This window comes from Mus caroli, unplaced genomic scaffold (genome assembly GCF_978045245.1).
Source record: "Mus caroli unplaced genomic scaffold, Mus_caroli_1 scaffold_11, whole genome shotgun sequence".
NCBI classification, from domain to species: Eukaryota; Metazoa; Chordata; class Mammalia; order Rodentia; family Muridae; genus Mus; species Mus caroli.
Window position 1 is genome coordinate 118,948,369 of NW_028227266.1, and position 22,495 is coordinate 118,970,863.

Below are 22,495 nucleotides of genomic sequence, written 5' to 3' on the forward strand. Positions count from 1 at the left end.
CCGGCTTCAAACTGAATTCTTATGTGCACTGTTTATGTGTTTATCGGTTATACATGTGCACATATGCGTCTCTGAGTATATGAAAACATGTATATAAAGGAACACACTTGTGCACACCACAAAATAAAGTGTTGGGTCCTCTCTGTCTCCATCTAGTTCTTTGAGGCAGAGCCTCTCCTTGAAGCCAGGGCTCACACTTTCAAGCCTAGGCTGGAAGCTGGTGAGTTACTGGCACTCCTGACTCTGTCCATCTTGGGGCTGTGGTGTTGTGTGAGATGCCTGGCTTATTGCATGGGTCCTGGGATCCATCTCATGGTGACTGAGTAACAAGTGCTGGTGACTATTCAGCCTGTCCTCTGGTTCAGTACCTGGATCACTGTGGATCTTTGGCCTAAAGAGGTTATTACCATCTTTCCTGTTGAGGGAAGAGACACAGAGATTTTGAAGACAAAACTTTGATGCCAAACTTCAGCCTTGGAGAATCCAGCTCTTCCATTTCTTCTCTTAGCAGAAATAACTACATTAAAAAACAACAGGGGGAGCCGGGCGTGGTGGCGCACGCCTTTAATCCCGGCGCTTGAGAGGCAGAGGCAGGTGGATTTCTGAGTTTGAGGCCAACCTCAGAGACAGTTCCAGGGCAGCCAGAGCTATACAGAGAAACCCTGTCTCGAACCCCCACCTCACCACCACCACCACACACACACACACACACACACACACACATACACACACACCAAAACAAAACAAAACAAAAAACCCACAGGGTGGGTGAAGGGGAAGATTCTAAGCCTCCAAATCACTGAACAAAATCTATGCATGTGCACATACATACATGCTTATCACAGTAAACAAAAAGCCAGACACGTGAAAACAAAGTGATGGTAGCGTTGTAACGAGAGGCAGCTCAGAAGATGACAACTAAGGTTAATGTGTCAATAATACAGCAAATATAAACAGGGTAAACTCCTCACAACCAAAGCTGCTTACACTGGCTGATACGGGAAGGGATGCCCTACTCCGCTCCACACACAGGGATACATTGTTTCCTAAACATCTCAGGTGAGAAGAGCAAACTGAAGGGCTTCAGGAGGCACTGAGCCGAGGCTGCAACATAAGCACCAGTCAAAAAATAAAATGTGGGCAGGCAAGATGGCGCTGGAGTGGCTCACAACTGCCTTGTAACTCCCATTCTGACTGTGGGATGGGCTGGGGATGGGACTTGGTTGTAGAACACTTGTCTCACATGGCCTGGGTTGAACACCACCAACAAAATCCTCCACACAACAGGTGTCCTTAGCTACTGAGGCAGGAGGATCAAAAGTTCAATGCCAGTTTGGGGAACTTATTGAGTGAGATCTTGACTCAAAAATTAAAAGCACAGACTGGGCAATCATGCACTGGGAAGGCAGAGGCAGGTGGACTCTCGAGTTTCAGGTCAGTGAGATTTTTTATATATATATATATATATATATATATATATATATATATATATATATATATAATTTATATATTTATATATATAAATATATGTTTATATATTATATATAAATATATTATATATATTATATAATATATATTTATTATTTATATATAAGTATATATTTATATATATATAATATATATAATATACACACAATACATACACATACATACATGTATATATACATGCACATATATATACACACACATATATACATTTAAGTACAAAAATGGTGGGGTTTATAGTAGAACACTTGGCTAGTAAGTATGTGGTTCTCAGGATGACCAAAAGCAAGAGATAACAACACACCCTCCTGGGAGTCTCATTCTCTCAGCAGACACCTTCCACCTCTGCACACAGAGCTCTGAAAATACCCAGAGGCCATGAATGGAGCCCACTTGCTTTCCTTGCTGGACGTTCCAAAGAGCGAGGAGGAGCCAGGCTGTCACCTGTGCATTGACATGCAGATGCAAGGTTTTGTTTTGTTCTAAATCTGTGAACTAGAGTTAGCCTAGTTAGTATGCCAAAAAATAATAAAAGCCCTCAGATAGGGTGGTTATAAAGAAGGCTTATTTCCAAAAGTGCAGGTTCCGGAGCTCCCCAGGGGACAAACTCCCGGCAGAGCCAGACCTGCTGTCACTGATAGGTCTCAGAGAAAGAAGAGGAGGAGACCAGGGGCTTCACCAGAAGGAAGAGAGATTCTATAGAGTTCTCTTGGCAGGGGGCTGTATAATCCGTAGTGACTGACAGGAAGGAATCCCCAGTCTCTCTTCCTCCTGTCCCTATTCCCTGCTGGGGGCACTTAAGGCAGAAGCCACCTGGAAACTAGAGTGTGACTCTAATATTTTCCTGGTTTTTTGTTTTGCTTTGTTTTAGTTTGGTTTTGTTTTTGGACAGGATTTGATCATGTATCTCTCTGGCTGCCCTGGAAGTCACTATGTAGACCAAGCTGGGCTTGAACTCAGTGATCAGCCTGCCTCTGCATCCTGGGTGTTGGGATTAAAAGTGTGTGTCAAGACCCCCCGGCGTGACTCTTTGTGTGTATGCTGTGTATGTGTGTGCGCTCACTCTTGTGGGCATGCACATTTCAGACCCATGTCTGGAAGGTCCTCTAGTCCACAGAGGAATACTCAGTAGCAACAAAGTATATTGTTATCCATCTTATTTTTCGAGACAGGGTCTCTGACTGATCGGACTCATAGTTTTGGATAGATTTGCTGACGAGAGATCTGTCTCAGTCCCCGCAAGCTCCATCCCCACCCCACCCAGAGCTGAAATCACAGATACACCCCCCCCCCAAGTTCAGCTTTTACTCGGATGTTGAAATCTGAACTCAGATCCTCATTGCTTGAGTGGCAAGCATTTTCCCCACTGAGCCCCATCTCTAACCTTGAAAAGGAATCCAGAGATGAACACAACAGAGTGTCATCAAGTACATTTCTTCCAGTTTGTTTGGTGTGTGTGTGTGTGTGCCTGTGTGTGTGTGCCTGTGTGTGCGCCTGTGGATGTGTGTGGATGTGTGTGCCTCTGTGTGTGTGTGTGTGTGTGTGTGTGTGTGTGTATGTGTGTGCCTGTGTGTGCGTCTGTGGATGTGTGTGGATGTGTGTGTATGGAAGGTGAGAGGACAATGTGAAGGAACCCATATACTGTATTTATTAAGAAACAAATAACCTATATGTTAGCATGAACCAAGCCCTGGGTTTGATACTTAACACACATCTGTAATTTCAGCACCTGCATTTTGGAGGTGAAGGTAGTAGTCCAAGGCAAGGTCACTCTTACCTACATAGTAAAGTGAAGCCCAGCCTGGGTTACGTGAGCCAATGTCTTCTTTTTTTCTGTTCTTTTCTTTATTCTGTTTTCCTTTTCTTCTTCTTCTCTCTCTCTCCCCCTCCCCCTTTCCTTCCCCTCTCCTTTTCCTTCTTCTCCCTCCCCTCTTCTCCCCCTCTTCTGAGATAAAGTTTCTCTGTATAGCCTTGGGTGTCCTAGAACTCACTTTATAGAGAAGGCCGGACTCCAACTCATAGATCTGCCTGTCTCTGCATCTCAAGTGCTGGGATTAAAGTTGTGCACCACCACAGCCCAGTTTACGTGACACACTCCTTTGGAAAAAAAAAATGAAAATGAAAAATTACCACAAGAGGACCCTCAGCAGATATCTCATCCTGTTTCACTGGCTAGGAATTCATCTCCTCCAGCAGCAAGGGAAATTAGGAAAATGGGAAATGGAATGGTTATAATTGATTTAAACCATTTTTATTTATTTATTTATTTTTGCCTGAGCCTGGAGAATGTGTCAAAATGAAGGGTCTGTTATCAAGAAAGGGACGGGGCGAATTCCCCCTGACAGAGTGCAAGGCTGTTTCCTCTGTTTTATTTGACAGTACAGCCTCTTATCTGCTGGCACTCTCTGGGGGCATGATCGCAGCGTGTGCCACTGATTCTATTTGTCATCCAAAAGGGTTGTTTGATCAACTAATTTTACTGAGAGCTTGTCGTGCTTTTTCTCTGGTCACAACGTCTCTCAGCAACCCATGGCTCCGTGTATATAAGCCCCACCCGAATGAACTGCAGTTTCCAATGCATGTTGGACAGTTTCAATGAGGCTTTGAGGGCTTTATTCTCTCTCACTTTGAAAAAAAAAAAAAAAAAAAACTCATGAATACACACTCGACTTAAGTTTACCCACATCCTGGGGACAAACTAACTTGGTTTTCTAACTGCTAACAGGGCCCCAGTGGGATTCATACCATTTCACAAGATTTCATAATACAGGGCTGGGGATGTAGCTCAGTTGGTGCAATGCTCATTCCACGTGCACAAATCCCCTGGTCCCACCCTCAAGTACCACAGAAAACTATGCTAGGAGATACATACCTATAACCCCAGCACTTGGGAGGGAAGGGCGGCAGGATCAGGAAGTTGAGTCACTCTTAGGTTTACAGTGAGTTCAAGATCAACCTGGGCTACTTGAGATCCTGCCTCAAAAAAAAAACAACAACAAACACCAGGTTCAGGTGCTCATGTCTATGCTTGTGACCCAATCCCTCTACTTGGCACAGGTACTCACTATATCAACCAGGCTGGCTTCAAACTCACAGAGGTTCACCCGCCCATTTCGCCTGAGTGCTGAGATTACAGATACGAAAACACTGTTCTGGCAAGGACTATCTTTATTCCTTCATACATCTTCAAGGTTTGAAGCCACACTACCACGTTACAGCTATGAGATGAAGATGAATACCGCGGTGGTCGCAGAGACGTGAGGGTGGTGTGAGCGTATGTTAGCGGGTTGCATTACCATGGATGGCCTTGTTGTTCCTGAATATAAGTTCCACCTCCAACCCGCCAACCCCAAGCTGGGGTCGCACCAGCACAGGACAGTTACTACAGAAACAGTGACTTGTATGACAGTACCACTGACCTCACACTTCTGAGATGTCAGGAATGAAACACGTGTCTGCATAGCAATCCTTACCCCAGCCCTGAAGGGTCACGGGTTTCTCGTGTGCCTAGCTTATCACTGCAAACAGCTGACTCAGCCTGGGGCAATCTTCCTGTTCATCAGAACTCAGTTCAATTTACCCGGAGGGCAGGCTGGAAGTGGCCTTGAATGTAACTTTTCACCTGCAGTGGGTAGGGTAGCATTCTCTGAGGAATGTTCCAGATACTGTCTCAGTGAAATAGAGCTACCTACTCTAGTAGTCAACTCAGTGTACCCACTATCCTCCTTGTTGGTTTTGTCTCCCCTGTCCCCTTCTTTGGCACCTGAATATACACATGTCACATACATACACACACACACACTGGTAGCAAAGGATTACAATCCTAGCTAAACCAGAGGATTCAAGGCCTGCTGGGCATGGAGACACATAACTGCTCTCAGCACTCAGGAGGCTGAGGCAGACAGATCTCTAGGAGTCAAGGTCAGCCTGATCCACAAATCAAGTTCTAGGACAGCCAGGGCTATACAGAGAAACGCTGTTTCTTTTTTCTTTTCTTCTTCTTCTTTCTTTCTTCCTTCTCTCTCTCTCTCTCTCTCTTTCTCTTTCTCTCCTTCCCTCCCTCCCTCCCTCCCTCCCTCCCTCTCTCTCTCTCTCTCTCTTTCTTTCTTTCTTTCCTTCCTTCTTTCTTTTTGAGAAACTCTGTTTCAAAACAAAACAAAAAAGAGTTCAAGTCCTAAACCAGGCAGGGTGGCTCAAGGTTAAAAAAAAAAATGTTCAAATCCTGCCTGGTCAATTTAGATATTGGCTCAAAATTAAAAGTATGCTTGGTTTGCAGTGGCTGCAACCCTAGTGCCTTGGGGGTGGAGACAGAGTAGCTCAAGGTCATCCTAGGCTATAAGAGAACTTGACTCACATAATTAATTAATTGATTGATTGATAAATTAATTATTTTTTCAAGACAGGTTTCTCTGTGTAGTCCTGGCTGTCCTAGAACTTACTCTGTAAACCAGGCTGGCCTTGAACTCAGACATCCGCCTGCCTCAGCCTCCCAAGTGCTGGGATTAAAGGTGTGCACCACCACTGCCTGGCAATAAATTAATTTTTTCAAAAGTAGCTGAGGGTGTAGCCCAGAGGCAGAGAGTTTGTCTGGCTCACACACTTCCTACACATCCATCCATCCATCATCTATCATCCATCCATCCACCCATCTACCCATCCATCCATCTGTCCATCCATCATCCATCCATCATCCACCCATCTATCCATCCATCCATCATCTGTCCATATATCATCCATCTATCATCCATCCATCCACCCATCCATCCATCCATCATCCATCCATCCATCCATCCATCCATCATCATCCATCCACCACCCATCTACCCCTCATCCATCCATCCATCCATCATCCATCTAGCCATCCTTATTACTGAACTATGCCAGGCTGACATTCATTTGGTACATCATGGTCCGTAACTGCTAGGCTGACTGCTCTTCTAAAGTATTTTGTTGTGGTTTCTTTTTTGTTTCTTGTGACAGGGTTTCTTTTTTTTTTTTTTTTTTAAGATTTATTTATTTATTATATGTAAGTACACTGTAGCTGTCTTCAGACACTCCAGAAGAGGGCGCCAGATCTCGTTACAGATGGTTGTGAGCCACCATGTGGTTGCTGGGATTTGAACTCTGGACCTTCGGAAGAGCAGTCGGGTGCTCTTACCCACTGAGCCATCTCACCAGCCCCCAGTGACAGGGTTTCTTTATGTAGCCTTGATTGTCTTGAAACTTGATATGTAGACCAGGCTGGCCTTGAATTTGGAGATCTGCCTGCCTCTACTTCCTGAGTACTGGGATTAAAGGCACATGACACCTCCCAGCTTACAGTATTCTTTTAGTAGAAAGACTCTGGGCATAGAATATACAGAGATACTTGAATTATTCAAGTGACTGATGGAGAGGGAAGTAGGGTCGACACTGATTTTAGCATGTCAAGTCTAAGGGAGCCAATGGCTTCCTTTCCTCTTCTGACCCTGCTCTCTTGGGAAACCCTTCGTAGGGAAAGCATAGAATCTATTAGCTAGGAAACCCCCTTCTTGACCCCAGGAGGCAGCCTAGGGAAAGCCACCGGACACACTACAACCCTCCTCTTCACTGCCCATTCTGCCTGTGGGTAAAAGGAGCCTCCTGAAATTGACATGTGGCTCCTGAGACAGTGGTTGCTGTGGGGACTTCCCTAAAGTCTTCTCAGGACCCACAGTAGAAACAAAAAATCAGGGTATGGGGGCTGGAGAGATGGCTCAGCAGTTAAGAGCACTGACTGCTCTTCCAGAGGTCCTGAGTTCAATTCCCAGCAACCACATGGTGGCTCACAACCATCTGTAATGAGATCTGATGCCCTCTTCTGGTGCTGCTGAAGACAACTACAGTGTTCTGATAATAAATAAATAAATAAATAAATAAATAAATAAATAAATCTTTTTGTAAAAAAATCAGGGCATGCTTCTCTCTTAGTTAGGGTTTTACTGATATAGACAGACACCATGACCAAGGCAAGTCTTTTTTTTTTATTAAAAAAATTTTTTTTGAGACAGGTTTATTTATTTATTTATTTATTCGATACGGGGTTTCTCTGTGTAGCCCTGGCTGTCCTGGAACTCACTTTGTAGACCAGGCTGGCCTCAAACTCAGAAATCCGCCTGCCTCTGCCTCCCAAGTGCAAGGATTAAAGGTGTGCACCACCACTGCCAGGCAGATCTCCAAAAAGGCAAGTCTTTTTTTTTTTAATATTTTTTTTTATTACGTATTTTCCTCAATTACATTTCCAATGCTGTCCCAAAAGTCCCCCATACCCTCCCCCCAAGGCAAGTCTTATAAGGACAACATTTAATTGGGGCTGGCTTACAGGTTCAGAGGTTCAGTCCATTATCATCAAGGCAGGAACATGGCAGCATCTAGGCAGATGTGGGGCTGAAGGAGCTGAGAGTTCTATATCTTTATCTGAAGGCTGTTAGCAGAATACTGGCTTCCAGGCAGCTAGGGTGAGGGTCTTAAAGCCCACACCCACAGTGACACATCTACTCCAACAGGGCCACACCTCCTAATAGTGCCACTCCCTGAGCCAAGCAGATACAACCCATCACAATTCCGCCACACTGAGGTCATCACTCTTAGGGCCTGAGCGCTAGGCAAACAGTCTATCACTAATTTATAATCTGGACCCCTTTCTATTTTTATTTTTTAAGATATACGTCTTGGTTTTCAGTGTGTATATGCTATGTATACATACATGTGTGTGTGAACACTTGTCCAAACAGGCTACGGGAGTCTACTTATCCTGAAGCTGGGGCTCAAGCTGGTGTTACAGGTGGTGACGAACCACCTGATGAGGATGCTGGGAACCAAGCCAGTTCCAGTCCTCCGCAAGAGCGCACAAGCTACTCTGAGCCGGGAAGCATTGCTCCAGCCCCACCCCTTCTTATTTTTTTTTTTTTAATTTTCAGACAGGGTGTCACTAAGTTGCTCAGGCTGGCCTTGAGCTGATGACTTTCTCTCTTCAGCCTCCTAACTGGGATTACAGACTGGTAAGTAACTGGAAAGCAAGAGTTTGTGTTCTGTGGGGAGAAATACCTTGTGCCAGGTATCCTGGGGTCACCAGAAAGAGCTATAATGGGAGCCAACCCACATAATTCCTGCACTTGGGAAGTGTGGCCAGGGGGATCATGGGTTCAAAGGTAGCCTCAGCCACATGGACAATATTTATGTTTGTTTCATGGTGACAGAACTTCACATACCCCAGGCTGGCCTCAAACTTACTGTATAGCTGAGGATGGTCTTGAACTCTTGAGCCTTCTGTTTCTACCTCCCAAATGCTGGGATTACAGGCACCTGCCACCCATCCTGGGTTTGAAATGTATTTTTCTGGTAAGGAATATTGAAAAAAATACTAAAAGTAGGGCTGGAGAGACGACTCAGCAGCTAAGCGTGCTCACTATTCTTGTGGAGGACTTAGGCTCCATTCCCAGCAGCCACGTGATAGCCACAACTAACTCTAATTGTAGTTCCAAGTGAATCAACACCATCTTCCAGCCTCCTTGGACAGGACACACACATACACACTCATACATATAAAATAAATCCCTAAGAGATTTTCAGTTAAAGAAATGCTAGAAGTACCCCAAACATTGTGGCAGAGGCATATAATCCTAGCACTTGAGAAAAGCAGAAGTAAGCAGTTCAGAAGTCCAAAGCTAGACTCTGCTATATAGACTATATAGTGACTTAAAGGCTAGCCTCATATATATTAGACATATAACACAACAACAACAACAACCCATACAAACTGAAAGGACGTATAAAACACTTAGGAGATGCTGAGATGTCAGAGCAGGAAGATGGATCACCAGGGAAAGGAACTTGGAGCCAAGCCTGAAGACTGAGTTTGAACCCTGTAACCCACAAGGTAAAGGACAGAACCAGTTCTTTGACTTTTCGCATTCACACGCGCGCACACACACACACACAAAATAAATATAAAAAATTAAGATACTAAGATATGAAGATAGCTTTTCTTTGATTGATTGACTGACTGACTGACTGACTGACTGATTGATTGATTGATTGATGATTTTTTTTTTTTCTGAGACAGGGTTTCTCTGTGTAGCCCTGGCTGTCCTGGAACTCACTTTGTAGACCAGGCTGGCCTCCAACTCAGGGATAGACCCATCTCTGCCTGTTGAATGCTGGGATTAAAGGCAAGTGCCGCCGGGCGTGGTGGCGCACACCTTTAATCCCAGCACTTGGGAGGCAGAGGCAGGCGGATTTCTGAGTTCGAGGCCAGCCTGGTCTACAAAGTGAGTGCCAGGACAGCCAGGGCTACACAGAGAAACCCTGTCTCGAAAAAACCCCCCCCAAAAAAAAAAAAAAAAAGGCAAGTGCCATCACCACACTTGGCCTGAAGATTGCTTTTCTAAAGGGCTTGATACAGTTGGGGGAGGAAGTCAGCTTCATGGGTCAGAGCACACACACAGTAGGACCTGGTTTAATCCAGATATCCAAAAGCCACTGGCTCCTAAAGCCACTGGCTGGATTGACCCAGGGTGGAGGTATCCATCCCTCCTAGACTCTGCTGACTCCCCTGAAAGCTCACCATCATGCCAAGTCTAGCTTCCTGTCTGTTAGAGGAAATCCTGACATCTACTTGGGTTCTGGGAAGGCAGCTCAAGGTAGATGACATCCTAGGATGTGATGTGAGGCACAGCACTGGGAAATTCTGTCTTGTTAACGGAAAAGTTTGTTTGTTTGTCTACTTGTGTGCTGTATATGCATGTTCCAGGGGTACACTGCTGTACCCTTCTCCATCCCCTCCACCTCAGCTTCTGAAACAGAGATCCCACTGAACCTAGAACTGTCTCTCTGCTAGACTAGCTGAAGCCCTCCTCCTCCTCCTCCTTCCCTAGCGCTGTGTATGTAAGTAACTACTAACACAGGCTGCCAAAGCCTGACTTTTACATACATGGACATTACTTTCTCTCTGTCTCTTTCTCTGTGTTGGGTCTGCCTATCTGTCTGTCTGTCTCGCTCCTTAGCCTGTGGAGGAGAGGACCCTATCCTAGTCCTGACTTCCCTCCCAACCTCTAATTGCCAGAGGGCAGCGAGTAACCTCCTTTCTTTTTCTAGCTGAATTCAGTCTCCGGGGATCATGACTTTGTCAACGGGTCCTCTTCCCTGCTGGACACTGCCTATCCATTGTCTCTCTGGTCTTGGCTCTGCACTTGAGGACTAACTCTGCAAGCTGTCCTTGAGCCTCCTTGGCTTCAGGCTTCTCAGAGGCTCTGGGGGAGTAGACTGAGGTCAGAGGTGTGTTCCCCTTGTAGGGTTGCCATGAAGAGGCTCCAACAGTATTCGGCTCCTGACAGCTGGCGGCATCCACACTTGTATAGCAGAGTTAATCCCCTTCCTTGGATGAAGTCACACAAGTTGGATGTCTCATTTCTACTCCCTGCACTGAGCTTTCTCTCCCTTCCGTCTCTTCTTTTGAGACAAGGCTTCTGCTATGTAGCCAGCCTCAGTTACAACTTTCCTACCTTTCCCCCTCCCTGCAGCTGAGACTCCTCTTCTTCCCCTTTGGAAGTGTAGATGCTCAAATCCACACTCAGCAGCCTGGAGTCCAACACTGTCCTTGCGGCTTCTGTACACTTGGCTTGACTTGCAAAGACTAACTTTTTTAAAAATGAAACTCTCGTCAAATTTCTCATTCAAGCATGCCAGCTGTTTCTCTCTGGAGCCTTCTCTTGTTCAAATTCCAAACACTTCCCCGTTTGTACCACCCTGAGACCCCAGCCTTAATAAGCAGCTCGGACTACTGGTCCTTCACCTAGTCTCAGAAAATCCTCAGTTTCTTCCAACCTGTAAAAGACAGGCTTCAAGCTTCTGGTTACACAATAGCCTGGGGCCTCTTCCCCTCACACCTACATCCCAGTCTACTGGTCAGCAACTTCTATCAACTCTGTTGTCAAAATTCACCTCAGAGCAGAATCCTGTTCCCTATCTCCTCCCGCTCTGTTAGGTCTCTGTTGTTTCTCTCTGAGATTATGGCTGGCCTCCTGTGTCTCCTCTAGGGTAGATCTCCACTCAATAGCCAGAGAAATCTGTCATATCATTGTTCAAGGCCCACTGAGGGGCTGGGGCTGTAGTTCCATTGGTAGGTAGAGTGCTTGCCTGGTGTGCCCCTTCAGTCTAGAATAAAGCTATGAGTAGTAGTGGAAGCACTCACAAGGTAGAGGCAGGAGGATTAGAAATTCAAGTGTACCCTTGGCTATAGAAGGAGCTCAAAGCCAGCTTGGGCTACATTGCATAAGGCCCTGATTCAGAAAACAAAACAAAAACCCTCCCAGGGTTTCTCTGCTGGTGTGGAAAATCCAAAGGCCCCACAAGGGCCCCTTGGCTCCTACCCAGCGTCCTTTACACCTCTCCGGCAGATGCAAGATGTTCACACCTCATTCTGGTCTCTGCTCAGATGTCAACTTGTGTCCCTGGCCTTCCCTTCTCCCCATGCTAATGTGTTGGGATGACTCCTCTTCGTAGGCTTCGGGAACCAGACCTTTGCTCTAGTCACAGCTCTACCGGTGTCTGTGTGGTGTCCTCCACCTTGATGCTACTCAGTGTACTTGTTTTGTTTGAGACAGGCCTCACTCTATAGCCAAGGCTAGCCTGAACCTTGATATGTAGACCAGACTGGTGACTGCCTCTGCCACCTGTATGCTGATATTAAAGGCAGAAGCAGGAAGATTTGGAACTCACATCTAGAGCTACACGTGGAAGTCCTGTCTCAACCAAACCGAACACTACAGTGGGATATAACTTGATACCTATACCCCCAGCATATACTACGAGCTCAGTCCTTTACACTGTTAAATAGTGAAGAAATAAATGAGACCAGCACAGGATGAGGAAATGTTGGCAGGGCATTCTGGGGCTTCACTAGAAAGTATCTTAGATATCTGGCAAGTAATCCACTCAGGAAGCAGAGGCAGGAGGGTGGAGAGTTCAAAGCCAGCCTGGGCTATATATATGTACAGTGTTCCGGGTCGGCATGGCTATGAGACCCTGTTCTTCAAAACAAACAAATATGCAGAAGAAAACCGGCACGCCAGTTGTCTTGCAAACACAACATATGGAGTGCTAATTTCCCATGCCGTATTTTAAAATTAGCTCCTTACAGTGGGATTATCTGGGTCTTTCTTCAATATTTTAAACAGTCTCTGGCCCCAAACCACCTCAGCATTTATCCTTCTGTTGTGTGCTTAAGGACAAATTCTTGCACGTACAGTTGTTAGGTCAAAGGACATGCTCATATTTTCAAGTTATTTCTCAACCCCGCGGGCAGCCCCTCTCCTTTTGTGTTACTCGTCTCGGACTTTTTAGCTCATACGGATGAGTACCGCTTTCTTCATTCAACTGGCCTTTCTCATAAGTGGCAGGGTGACGCGTGATCTTTTCTGGGGTCTGAAGAGCCAAGTTCGGGCAGCGGACAAGCCTGGGCTCAGACAGCTGGCTCCCACCCCCTCAACCCCTAATACTCCCTCTTTCCTTCTTCTGAGTTTTCCTTTCTCGCCCACAAGTTTCAGATTCCTGGAACCGCTCTCGATGACCTCACGCCCGTGACTTCACATCCGGAACCTTCTGGGAATTCTCAGCCGCACTTTTTCGTAAGAAATCTAGCAGGGGAGGAGGTTGGGCGAGGCGGAGCTTTGCAGACTTTGCTGGGCGACCCGGGATCCCGCCCCTGGACCCGCCCTCCGACCCGCCCCTCCCGCAGCGAGCACTCGAGGGCCCGCCCATGCAGCTACTCTTAGCAGTTTGGAGCCCTAGGGTTGAGCCTGAGCCATTTGAAATTAGCTAGGTGTGTTTAAGTCTGCTCTGTGGTCGTGGATGGGAGAGTGTACTGAGAGGGGAACAAGAGTAAGGTGGATTTGGAGGGATCCACGAATAGGTCCCACTAACGGGTAGCTTGGGTGCCCCACAGTGTGATAGGACTTCAGGAAGTTGGGGCTGGGGCCAAAGATGGACATTTCTGATGGCTCTGAAGTCCTCAGAGGAGCCTCAGCGTTGAGTCTTCAGGTCAAGCTTTCCATAAAAGGTGGAAGGAAAACGGGGTGTGGAGTCCAACCCAAGTAAAGCCAGGATCCTGGGCTATCCTGGCGTCATGGGGGTCCATCTCTTTCTTTATGTACTTTAACTACAAACATGTTAATGATACACACACACACACACACACACACACACACACACACACACACACACATATATATATATATATATATATATATATATATATATATATATATTTTTTTTTTTTTTTTGGTTTTTCGAGACAAGGTTTCTCTGTGTAGCCCTGGCTGTCCTGGAACTCACTCTGTAGACCAGGTTGGCCTCACTCAGATATCTGCCTGTCTCTGCCTCACAAGTGCTGGGATTAAAGGCGTGCATCACCACTGCCTGGCTGTTAATGCTACATATTAAAGATGAATATCTTAATGCTATACATTATATATTATCCTATATATTAAACCATTTTTTTCTCTAGAGACTAGAGATGGTACTGTTGGTAGTCTGCTTTGCCTAACATCTACAAAGCCCTGGGTTTGATCACCAGCATATTATAAGCCAGCGTGGTGGGTGGCACAGCCCGTGACCCTAACGCTGGGAAGCTAGAAGCAGGAGGAGCAGAAGTGCAAGGTCATCCTTAGTGACAAAGCAAGTTTGAAGCCTGCCTAGGCTACGTGAGACTCTGTCTCTAAAACGATCATTTTCTTTACTGGGCCTGGTGGCTCACCCCTTAAATCTCAGCCCTCAGGAGGCTGAGGCAGGGGGACTATTGCAAATCCAAAGCCAGTTTGGTCTATAAAATGAGTTTTATTTTAGCTAGAACTTCAGAGCAAGACTTTGTCCCAGGTAAACAGAACAAAGGACAGAGAGAGACAGAGAGAGAGAGGCAAGAGAGAGGGGAGATTGATTTTCTTTTGTCTAAAAGTTCACGTTCACCCTTGTTCTACATATTTTTTTTTTGACTTTTCGAGAGAGGGTTTCTCTGTGTAGCCCTGACTGTTCTGGAACTCATTCCGGAGACCAGACTGGCCTCGAACTCAGAGATCCACCTGTCTTCCGAGTGCTGAGATTAAAGACATGTGCCATCACCTCTGGCTCTCCTTCAGATGTTAAAAGAAGCTAGATTTTCAAGGGTCTCTGAAAGTATTTTAGGCCTTAAACAGGATGAGAACTGAAAGGGTCAGCTGGCCCTGGCCCAAGCCAGAAGAGTGACACATTCTGGACAGGACAGCAAAGGCCCTCAAAGGCCCTGCAGCTTGGGTGATAAACAGCAGCTGCCAGGAAGAGAGAGTCTGGACCACCCACACATGGGGAATTTGAAGGTGAGGGTGGAGAGACACCCAGAGGGTTGTGTAGGAGGAGCGATGGTCTGGGGGTCTCACTGGAGGTGGGAAGTTGTCACTGAAGCACAAGGCCAACAATGGAGCTGAGCATAATGGGGACAAAGATCTGGGGAATCTACCGGGACCTGGGGGTAGGGCAGCTGGGAGCTGGGGCTGGGATGGGTGGTGCCCGCTGCCACCCTTACATAAAAGGGGAAACACAGAGAAGTAATGTGGAGGTTTGGGAAGGAACAAACGGACGTCCGTCATGAATAAACAGGCATGAAGAACAGCCACTTGAGGCTTTAAGTTCATGTTCAGATTGAGAAACTTCACAGGTTTGTGTTCGGCTTTAGGGCTGTTAACAGAGCCAGTCAGCCTGGGTCCTGGCATCCTTTGACTCTGCCAGACAAAGCTCCCCTTAAAGCCAAAAAAAAAAAAAAAAAAAAAAAAAGTTATTCAGTGTACTCACATGAAGACTAAAAACAAAGAAATCCATTGAACCCATTAAATTTCTCTTCCAGGGTCCTTAATTTAAATTTAAATAAGAGGCAAGAGGTATACACAGCCAAGTTGTCCTGGGCCAGGTGTGGTCTTTCTGATGGTCACCACCTCCGCTACAGGTCCTCCTGCAAGAGTTAGTGTGTGAAAGCCCTTCCAGGAAGATGGTCTCCCTCTCTGGCAGACAACAGGCTTCAACCTTTTCTTTCTCCATCATGGGATTTCTGGGAAATTTTCAGTTTCTTGGAGTCTGTTGTTTTGGGGGTGGGGTGGGGTATACAATGTTTCTGTTTAGCCCTAGCTGTTCTGGAATTCACTCTGTAGATCTGGGTGGCCTCGAATTCACCTACCAATACCTTCACTGATATGAATGGTAAAGGTTTGTCTGGCTAATACTCCTGTAAGAGCTCATTATTTCAACAGTCTGATAGACGAGTGTGTGTGTGAGTATGTGTGTGTGTGTGGTGTGTGTGTGTGTGGGGTGCTGTACATGAGTTCTCTTTAGAATATCTTAATCATCAGCATCATTTAAAGGGAGAGAGTTCACACGTTCTCTTTAGAATATCTTTTTTGTTTGTTTGGGTTTTTTTTTGTTGTTGTTGGTTTTTTTTTTTCGAGACAGGGATTTCTCTGTGTAGCTCTGGCTGTTCTGGAACTCACTTTGTAGACCAAGTTGGCCTTGAACTCAGAAATCCGCTTGCCTCTGCCTCCTGAGTGCTGGGATTAAAGGTGTGTGCCACCAGATTATAAAATACTCTTGCCGGGCGTGGTGGCGCACGCCTTTAATCCCAGCACTCCGGAGGCAGAGGCAGGCGGATTTCTGAGTTCGAGGCCAGCCTGGTCTACAAAGTGAGTTCCAGAACAGCCAGAGCTACACAGAGAAACCCTGTCTCGAAAAACCAAAAAAAAAAAAAAGATACTCTTGCCTGCTACCCCTCTCAAAAGCTCCATCCCCAACCATCCACTTTCTGGTTCTGAGGCCTGCCTGTCAAAACCACTTCACTTGGAGAGAGAGACCAAAATTAAATACAGAGGAGCCTGCTGGGGTGGGGGTGGGGGTCGGGGAGGGGAAGCAGTCCAGCCTCTGGCCATGAAAGTTCAGGGTTGGGGGCAGGGTATGCTTGGTAGGGACTGAGGGATGCTGGGAGAACCTGGAGGCCAGGTCTGCTTTGATGTGTAAAATATGCACCTCAAGGCCTCATCCGGTCTGAAACAGAACATCCCAGCCTTTTATTGATTATAAATGAATAAGGGTCTACTTCCTCCTGCTGACTTTGGGACACAGTTTTGTTTTTGGGGTGTGGCCAAAAGGCTGGAATGTTGGCCAAGACCAGGAAGAGCTGGTGGTTCCACTGCTGTATGGGTTGTGGGACCCTCTGCAGTTAGGAGTATGTAGGCCCACTTGAAGCAATCTGAAGGCTGGGCCAGGGCTCCTGTTGGTAACTGTTTTGGAGCTTTCCCAGATGCAGATTCTGAGGGAACACCTGGATTTTAGGGGCAGAAGATAAAGTTTAGGGAGATAAACTTTTTCTTGGGTGTACATTTGAAATTCATAGGCTCATGCTCTCGGTATTTGGAAGAGGGATGTGGGGGTCCCAGAACCAGGGAAAAGGATATAGAACCCACCCTCAGGAATAGGCAGGCGGGGAGGGAGACAGGCTGTTAGTTGACTGTGGGAGGTGAATTCCAGTAGATTCCCTGAAGCTTACAAGAATCTAAGTTTACAAAAAGATAAGTCCTTCATAACGTGCATTTACCAACCTCAGAACACCTTCCGAGACCTTTAAACACTTTCTTAGACCCTTACTGTTTTGGAAGCTTTCATATCCTCAGGCCTTACGTAAATCATTCCTATCGTCCAGTAGCTGCATCTGTCCCCCTAGAGAAAGCAAAAGGTAAGGCTGGTGACACTGTCCTGTGGCCTCCGTGGGCACCATGGCAGGAATGACTCTCCCCACCCCCACCCCTCCATGAATAAATACATGTAATTAAAAAAACTCCAGTTGATTGTCATCTTAAATACAATTAAGAGGTTTATCATTAGTTTGATGGAATTTAGAAACACCATAGGAACAAACTTGTGGTGCCTCAGTGAGGGAAGACTGGGGTGAGAACATGGTCTCTGTGAGTGAGCGAGCAGCAGTGTTTCCTGTTCTCTGCTTCCTGACTGTGATTAGCTGTCTCAGCTCTGCTGTGACTTCCCTACCATGATGGACGGACGGCAGCACTCCCAACCAACCAGGAAAATGTAAGGGCTTCCTAAAACTGTTGCTTCAAGTGTTTCTCACACCAGGAGAGGTGAGTAGCTGCGTCCTGTGATGCTCTGACAGACAAACCTTTATTCCTTGTAAAGTAAAAAACCTTGTACCTACTGTGTATCAGGAGTCATCCCTGGCACAGGGATGTGTTCTTCACAAAAGTGGCACTCCAGCGAGGAGGGGCTGTCGGGGGAGAAGGCCAAGGACGTAGCACATTCTGCAGTTTTGCCTCTTTCTCATCAAAAGGTGCTACCCATCACCAACCTGCCCTGTTCCCTTTAGTCTGGAAAGATTCGCGACTACTTTATAATCCACAGACAGAGCTTTATTCTTAGGGAATCTGAGTGCAGCTTCTGCTTGCCAGGTGGGCCACACGCCTAGAGCCCTGATCTGTGACACAGCCATGCTTTGAGGAAGGTTACACAGAGAGCAGATGCCCTCCATGTTCCAGGACAGGGGGGAAACCATGCTTCTCCAGTTGTGTTCCAACTCCTGGAATCCACATCATGTCCACATGACATGGGTATCACCCTGGAACTAGTTAAGCTAGAGTTTAGAAGGTTTCCAGTGCAGAAATTGTGCCTGTGACACTAGCATGCACCAACAAACACAAAGGGCAAGACCAGTTAGTGTTTTGAAGGATTCATGTATTCATTTAAAGTTTATGTGCATGTATGTGTGCAGTGCTCACAGAGGCCAGAAGAGGGCATGCTATTGTAGCTCCTGAAGCTGAAGTTACAAGCAGCTTTGAACGGCCCAGTGCAGGCGCTGGAAAGAATTCAGTCTTCGGCAAAAGCAGTAAGTACTTTTGCTTTTGTGGTTTTTTTTTTTGTTTGTTTGTTTGTTTGTTTTTTTTTAAATACAAAGTCTTTCCTGGCTGTCCTGGAACTCACTCTGTAGACCAGGCTGGCCTTGAACTCAGAAATCCACTTGCCTCTGTCTCCCAAGGGCTGGGATTAAAGGCTTGCGCCACCATTGCCCAGTGATACAAAGTCTTTTTATGTAGTCCTATTTGTCCTAGAGCTTGCTATGTAGTTCAGGTTAGCCTTGAAGTTGCAGAGATCCTCCTGCCTCTGCCTCCTGAGTGCTGGGATGAAAGGCCTGTGCTACCACTGCCAGTGAAACAAGTGCTTTTAACATAAGCTGAAATACTGAGCTATCATTTCTCGAGCCCCCTCGTGTGTGTGTGCATGCACATGGACAATTTTTTTGTTTTTTGTTTTTTTTGGTTTTTCGAGACAGGGTTTCTCTGTATAGCCCTGGCTGTCCTGGAACTCACTTTGTAGACCAGGCTGGCCTGGAACTCAGAAATCCACCTGCCTCTGCCTCCCGAGTGCTGGGATTAAAGGCATGCGCCACCACGCCCGGCGCACAATTTTTTTTAAGTTTTAAAGATTATGTATGTATGTATGTATGTATGAGTGCTCTATTTGTATATATACCTGCATGCCAGAGGAGGGCATCAGATCAAATTATAGATGGTTATGAGCCACCATGTGGTTGCTGGGAATTGAACTCAGGACCTCTGGAAGAGCAGTCAGTGCTCTTAACCACTGAGCCATCTCTCCAGTCCCCCCTGCACACACACATGCAATTTTTTTTTTAAAGCTCAAGGCCAATTTTATTAGAGTTTACAGCTGGCCCAGAGTAGGCCAGCTGTAAATGTTGGCAGAGGCCTGGAGGAGGAGAATGGTGGAGATGAGAAGAAATGACCACATCATATTAGCTGGCATAGAAGTCAGACACATGGTGAGGATGGGGCTTCAAATAGAGAGTGTGGAAGTCAAATGTTGGGGAGAAAACCCAAGTGCTGTGGGAAGCATGCTGAGAGAAGAGATAAACCAGCATGATGGCTCACACCTTTAGTAGCCTTACTAGGGAGGCAGAGGCAGGCAGAACTTTGTGGGTTCCAGGCTAGCCTGGTCTACATAGTGAGTTCCAGTTCAGTCAGGGATAGAGAACAAACCCTGCCGCAAACAAACAAGCAAACAAGCAAAACCCACAACAAAACAATAACAACAGTAACAAAAAGAAAAAGAAAGAAAGAAGAAAAGAGAGGAAGAGAGAAAAGCTACACAGCCGTGGTAAACAAAAAGAAAAAGAAAGAAAGAAGAAAAGAGAGGAAGAGAGAAAAGCTACACAGCCGTGGTTCTGTGGTTCTGCAGCCCTGCAGCCGGGCAGCTGATGGGGTTTAGGGAAAACCTGACAAGACATGGAAACACAGAGGAGGTCCTTCCTGTTTAGATAGGTGGAAAGGGCTGGGCGTGTGGTTAACTTTTCCTGGGGAGACATGAACATAGTAACAATCCCACCCAAAACTGACTTGCAAGACAAATGAGTTTATTGGACTAACTTCCAGAGCACAGATGAGAGTTACTCACTGCAGCGTGGGTGACACTGCATCATGGGAAAGTCCCGCCTAGTAGTGAATCCTGAGCTCATGGGAGCTTCACCTTGGAGTCCCCCTCTCGGTATATTCTCTTATAATCCAGAGACCCGCAGCCTGGCATAGGGAGCAGGAGGGGTGGGTCATGGCTGGAATCCTGGGTGAAGTTCCCTGGACCTTAGGCAGTCTCCTTCTAGGGAGAGTTAACTGCTCCATTAAAGTACATTTATCACTGTGTTGTTTTGCTCAGTGAGTTGCCATGGTTACCAACCCAAGGTAATTTGTACTCCAAGGTGGTGGTAGTGGAAGATTGCTATGCCCCGAGGAAAGACCGTACCACAATATTACTGAGGTGGACAGCCTTTCAAGAGGGAAGTTAGGTTGAGATCAAAATGGAGGATTTCAATGAAGATCTGGGAGAGGAAACTTCCAGAAAAAGGATAGATGGAGAGGACCAAGGTCCTGGGGCAGGAACCAACCAGTGTGTTTTATGACCGGAGGAGGAGGGTAAGGAGTAGCTGGGGCCTGGGGGGGTTAGAGAAGAATGTGGAGAGACAAGCCATTCTGGTCTTACAGGCTACAAGAGAGTTTAGATTCCAGACCGAGTAACCTGGGCAGCCAGGGGTTTGTATTAGGGAGGAGGTGTGTGTGTACCTGTGTGCGTCAGGGCCTTGCACATGCTAAGCAAATACCTTTTTTGTTTGTTTTGCTTTGTTTTGTTTTGTTTTGAGACAGGGTTTCTCTGTATAGCCCTGGCTGTGCTGGAACTCACCTTGTAGACCAGGCTGGCCTTGAACTCAGAAATATGCCTGCCTCTGCCTCCCAAATGCTGGGATTAAAGGCGTGCGCCACCACTGCCCGGAGGCTAAGCAAATACTTTACCACCAAGCCATATCTCTAGACTTTTATTTTTGAGACAAGATCCCATGTTATCCTGGCTGGCCTGGAACTCACTATGTAGACCAGGCTAGCCTCCAATTCACAAAGATCTGTCTGCCTCTGCCTCCCAAAGAAGGGAAGGATTAAATGAGTGAGCTACCTTCTCCTTTTAAAACTTTAAAAAAATATATAATTATGTATATTTGGCTTTTTGAGTCAAGGACCTACTATGTAGCCAGACTCTTCTCAAACTGGCATAATATTTCGCCTCAGCTTCCCAGAGACTGGGGTTACAGGCGTGAACCACTCTAACATTTAAAACTAATTTAAGAAATGTATTGTTACTGGGGCTGGAGACATGGTTCAGAGGCTGAGAGCTTGCACTGCTTTTCCAGAAAATGGAGTTCACTTCTTAGCACAGACGGCAGTCAAAACTCCAGCTCCGATAGGAACCTACAGTCAGGTGCATATACCTACACACAGACACACATTCGCATCATCAATAATAAACATTTTCAATCTTTTATGATTGTGTCTGCATGCTGTGTGTGGGTAGGTGAGGATGTCGCTTGCTATGTGTGGAGGTCACAGGATAACTTTGTAGATTCTCTGCTCTTCACTTTTACCTGCATTCTGGGTCGGACTCAGGTTGCCAAGCTTGCACCATAGGCGCCTTTATCGGCAGAGCTATCTGGCTAGTAAAGGCCCTTAACATTTTGCTTGCTTTGATATAGAGCATCCAACTGGGGAGGCAGAGACAGATGAAAGCGGGAAGCAGAGGACGAATTCCAGACGCAGGCAAGGACAGAGCATCGAGGGACCAGGCGCCCTCCCGGGTGAGCCCCGGAACCCGCATCCGTTTGGAATCTGGGAGGGAGGCTCCGCGCGAGGGCTGGCCGGGACGGCGCGTCCTGGCGCCCGGCGTCTGCTCGCAGAGCCAGCCCTGGCAGCACGCCTGCCGGGCGTTTCCTGGCAACCAGCCACCGCCTGAACGTTCAGAACTCTACAGCCCGCGACGTCACCGTCACCTTGACGACGGCCGTGGGAACACGCCCCGTCGGCACCGGGGGCGGGGTCTGGGCGCCGCGCGCTCGGCGCGTGTGGAGAGGGGCGGGGCCTGGGCAGGTGCGAAGGCAGGTGCGGCTGCAGGTGTGAGCGGGGCGGGGCGGGGCGGGGCGGGGCGGGGCGGGGCCTTCTGCACCCGCCGCTCAGCAGCAGCGCTTACCCGCCCTTTCTGCTCCCGTTGCTCTGCAGCAAGGCATCCTAGACCACCCAAACTCAGCTTGCCCTTGCGGACTGACCTTGTTTTTCGCACAGTTTTCTGTGTAAAATGACCTAATCTGCTTATATATTTGTCTCTGTCAGCCCTGTGAGGTCAAGAATGAATTCTGCCTTGTTCATCTCTATTTTTAGCACCCTGTACAGATCCTGGCACGAAGCGCTATTGAATGCCAGTAGCGTGAATCCACAGATTGACTCAATCGTTTCGTTCATTTGTGTGCTCGTTTGACTAGATGAACAACACCGGGCACACGCCCCCTGCAGGTGAGGAAGGAGATATTAAAAAATATTCCAGAAGGCTGTGGTCACATGCCCACGGATTCTAAGCCTTGAGAGAT

The 22,495-nt window shown here is 46.9% G+C and overlaps 1 long non-coding RNA gene across 1 annotated transcript; it reads right to left on the minus strand.

The window, feature by feature from the left end:
* Positions 1-16,612: 16,612 nt before the first annotated feature.
* Positions 16,613-21,805, minus strand: LOC110302613 (uncharacterized). Its single transcript, XR_002378820.3, has 3 exons — positions 21,503-21,805; positions 17,115-17,232; positions 16,613-16,837 (listed from the first exon to the last, which is right to left on the minus strand). It is a non-coding gene; the product is annotated as an uncharacterized LOC110302613 (long non-coding RNA).
* Between the last annotated feature and the right edge of the window lie 690 nt (positions 21,806-22,495).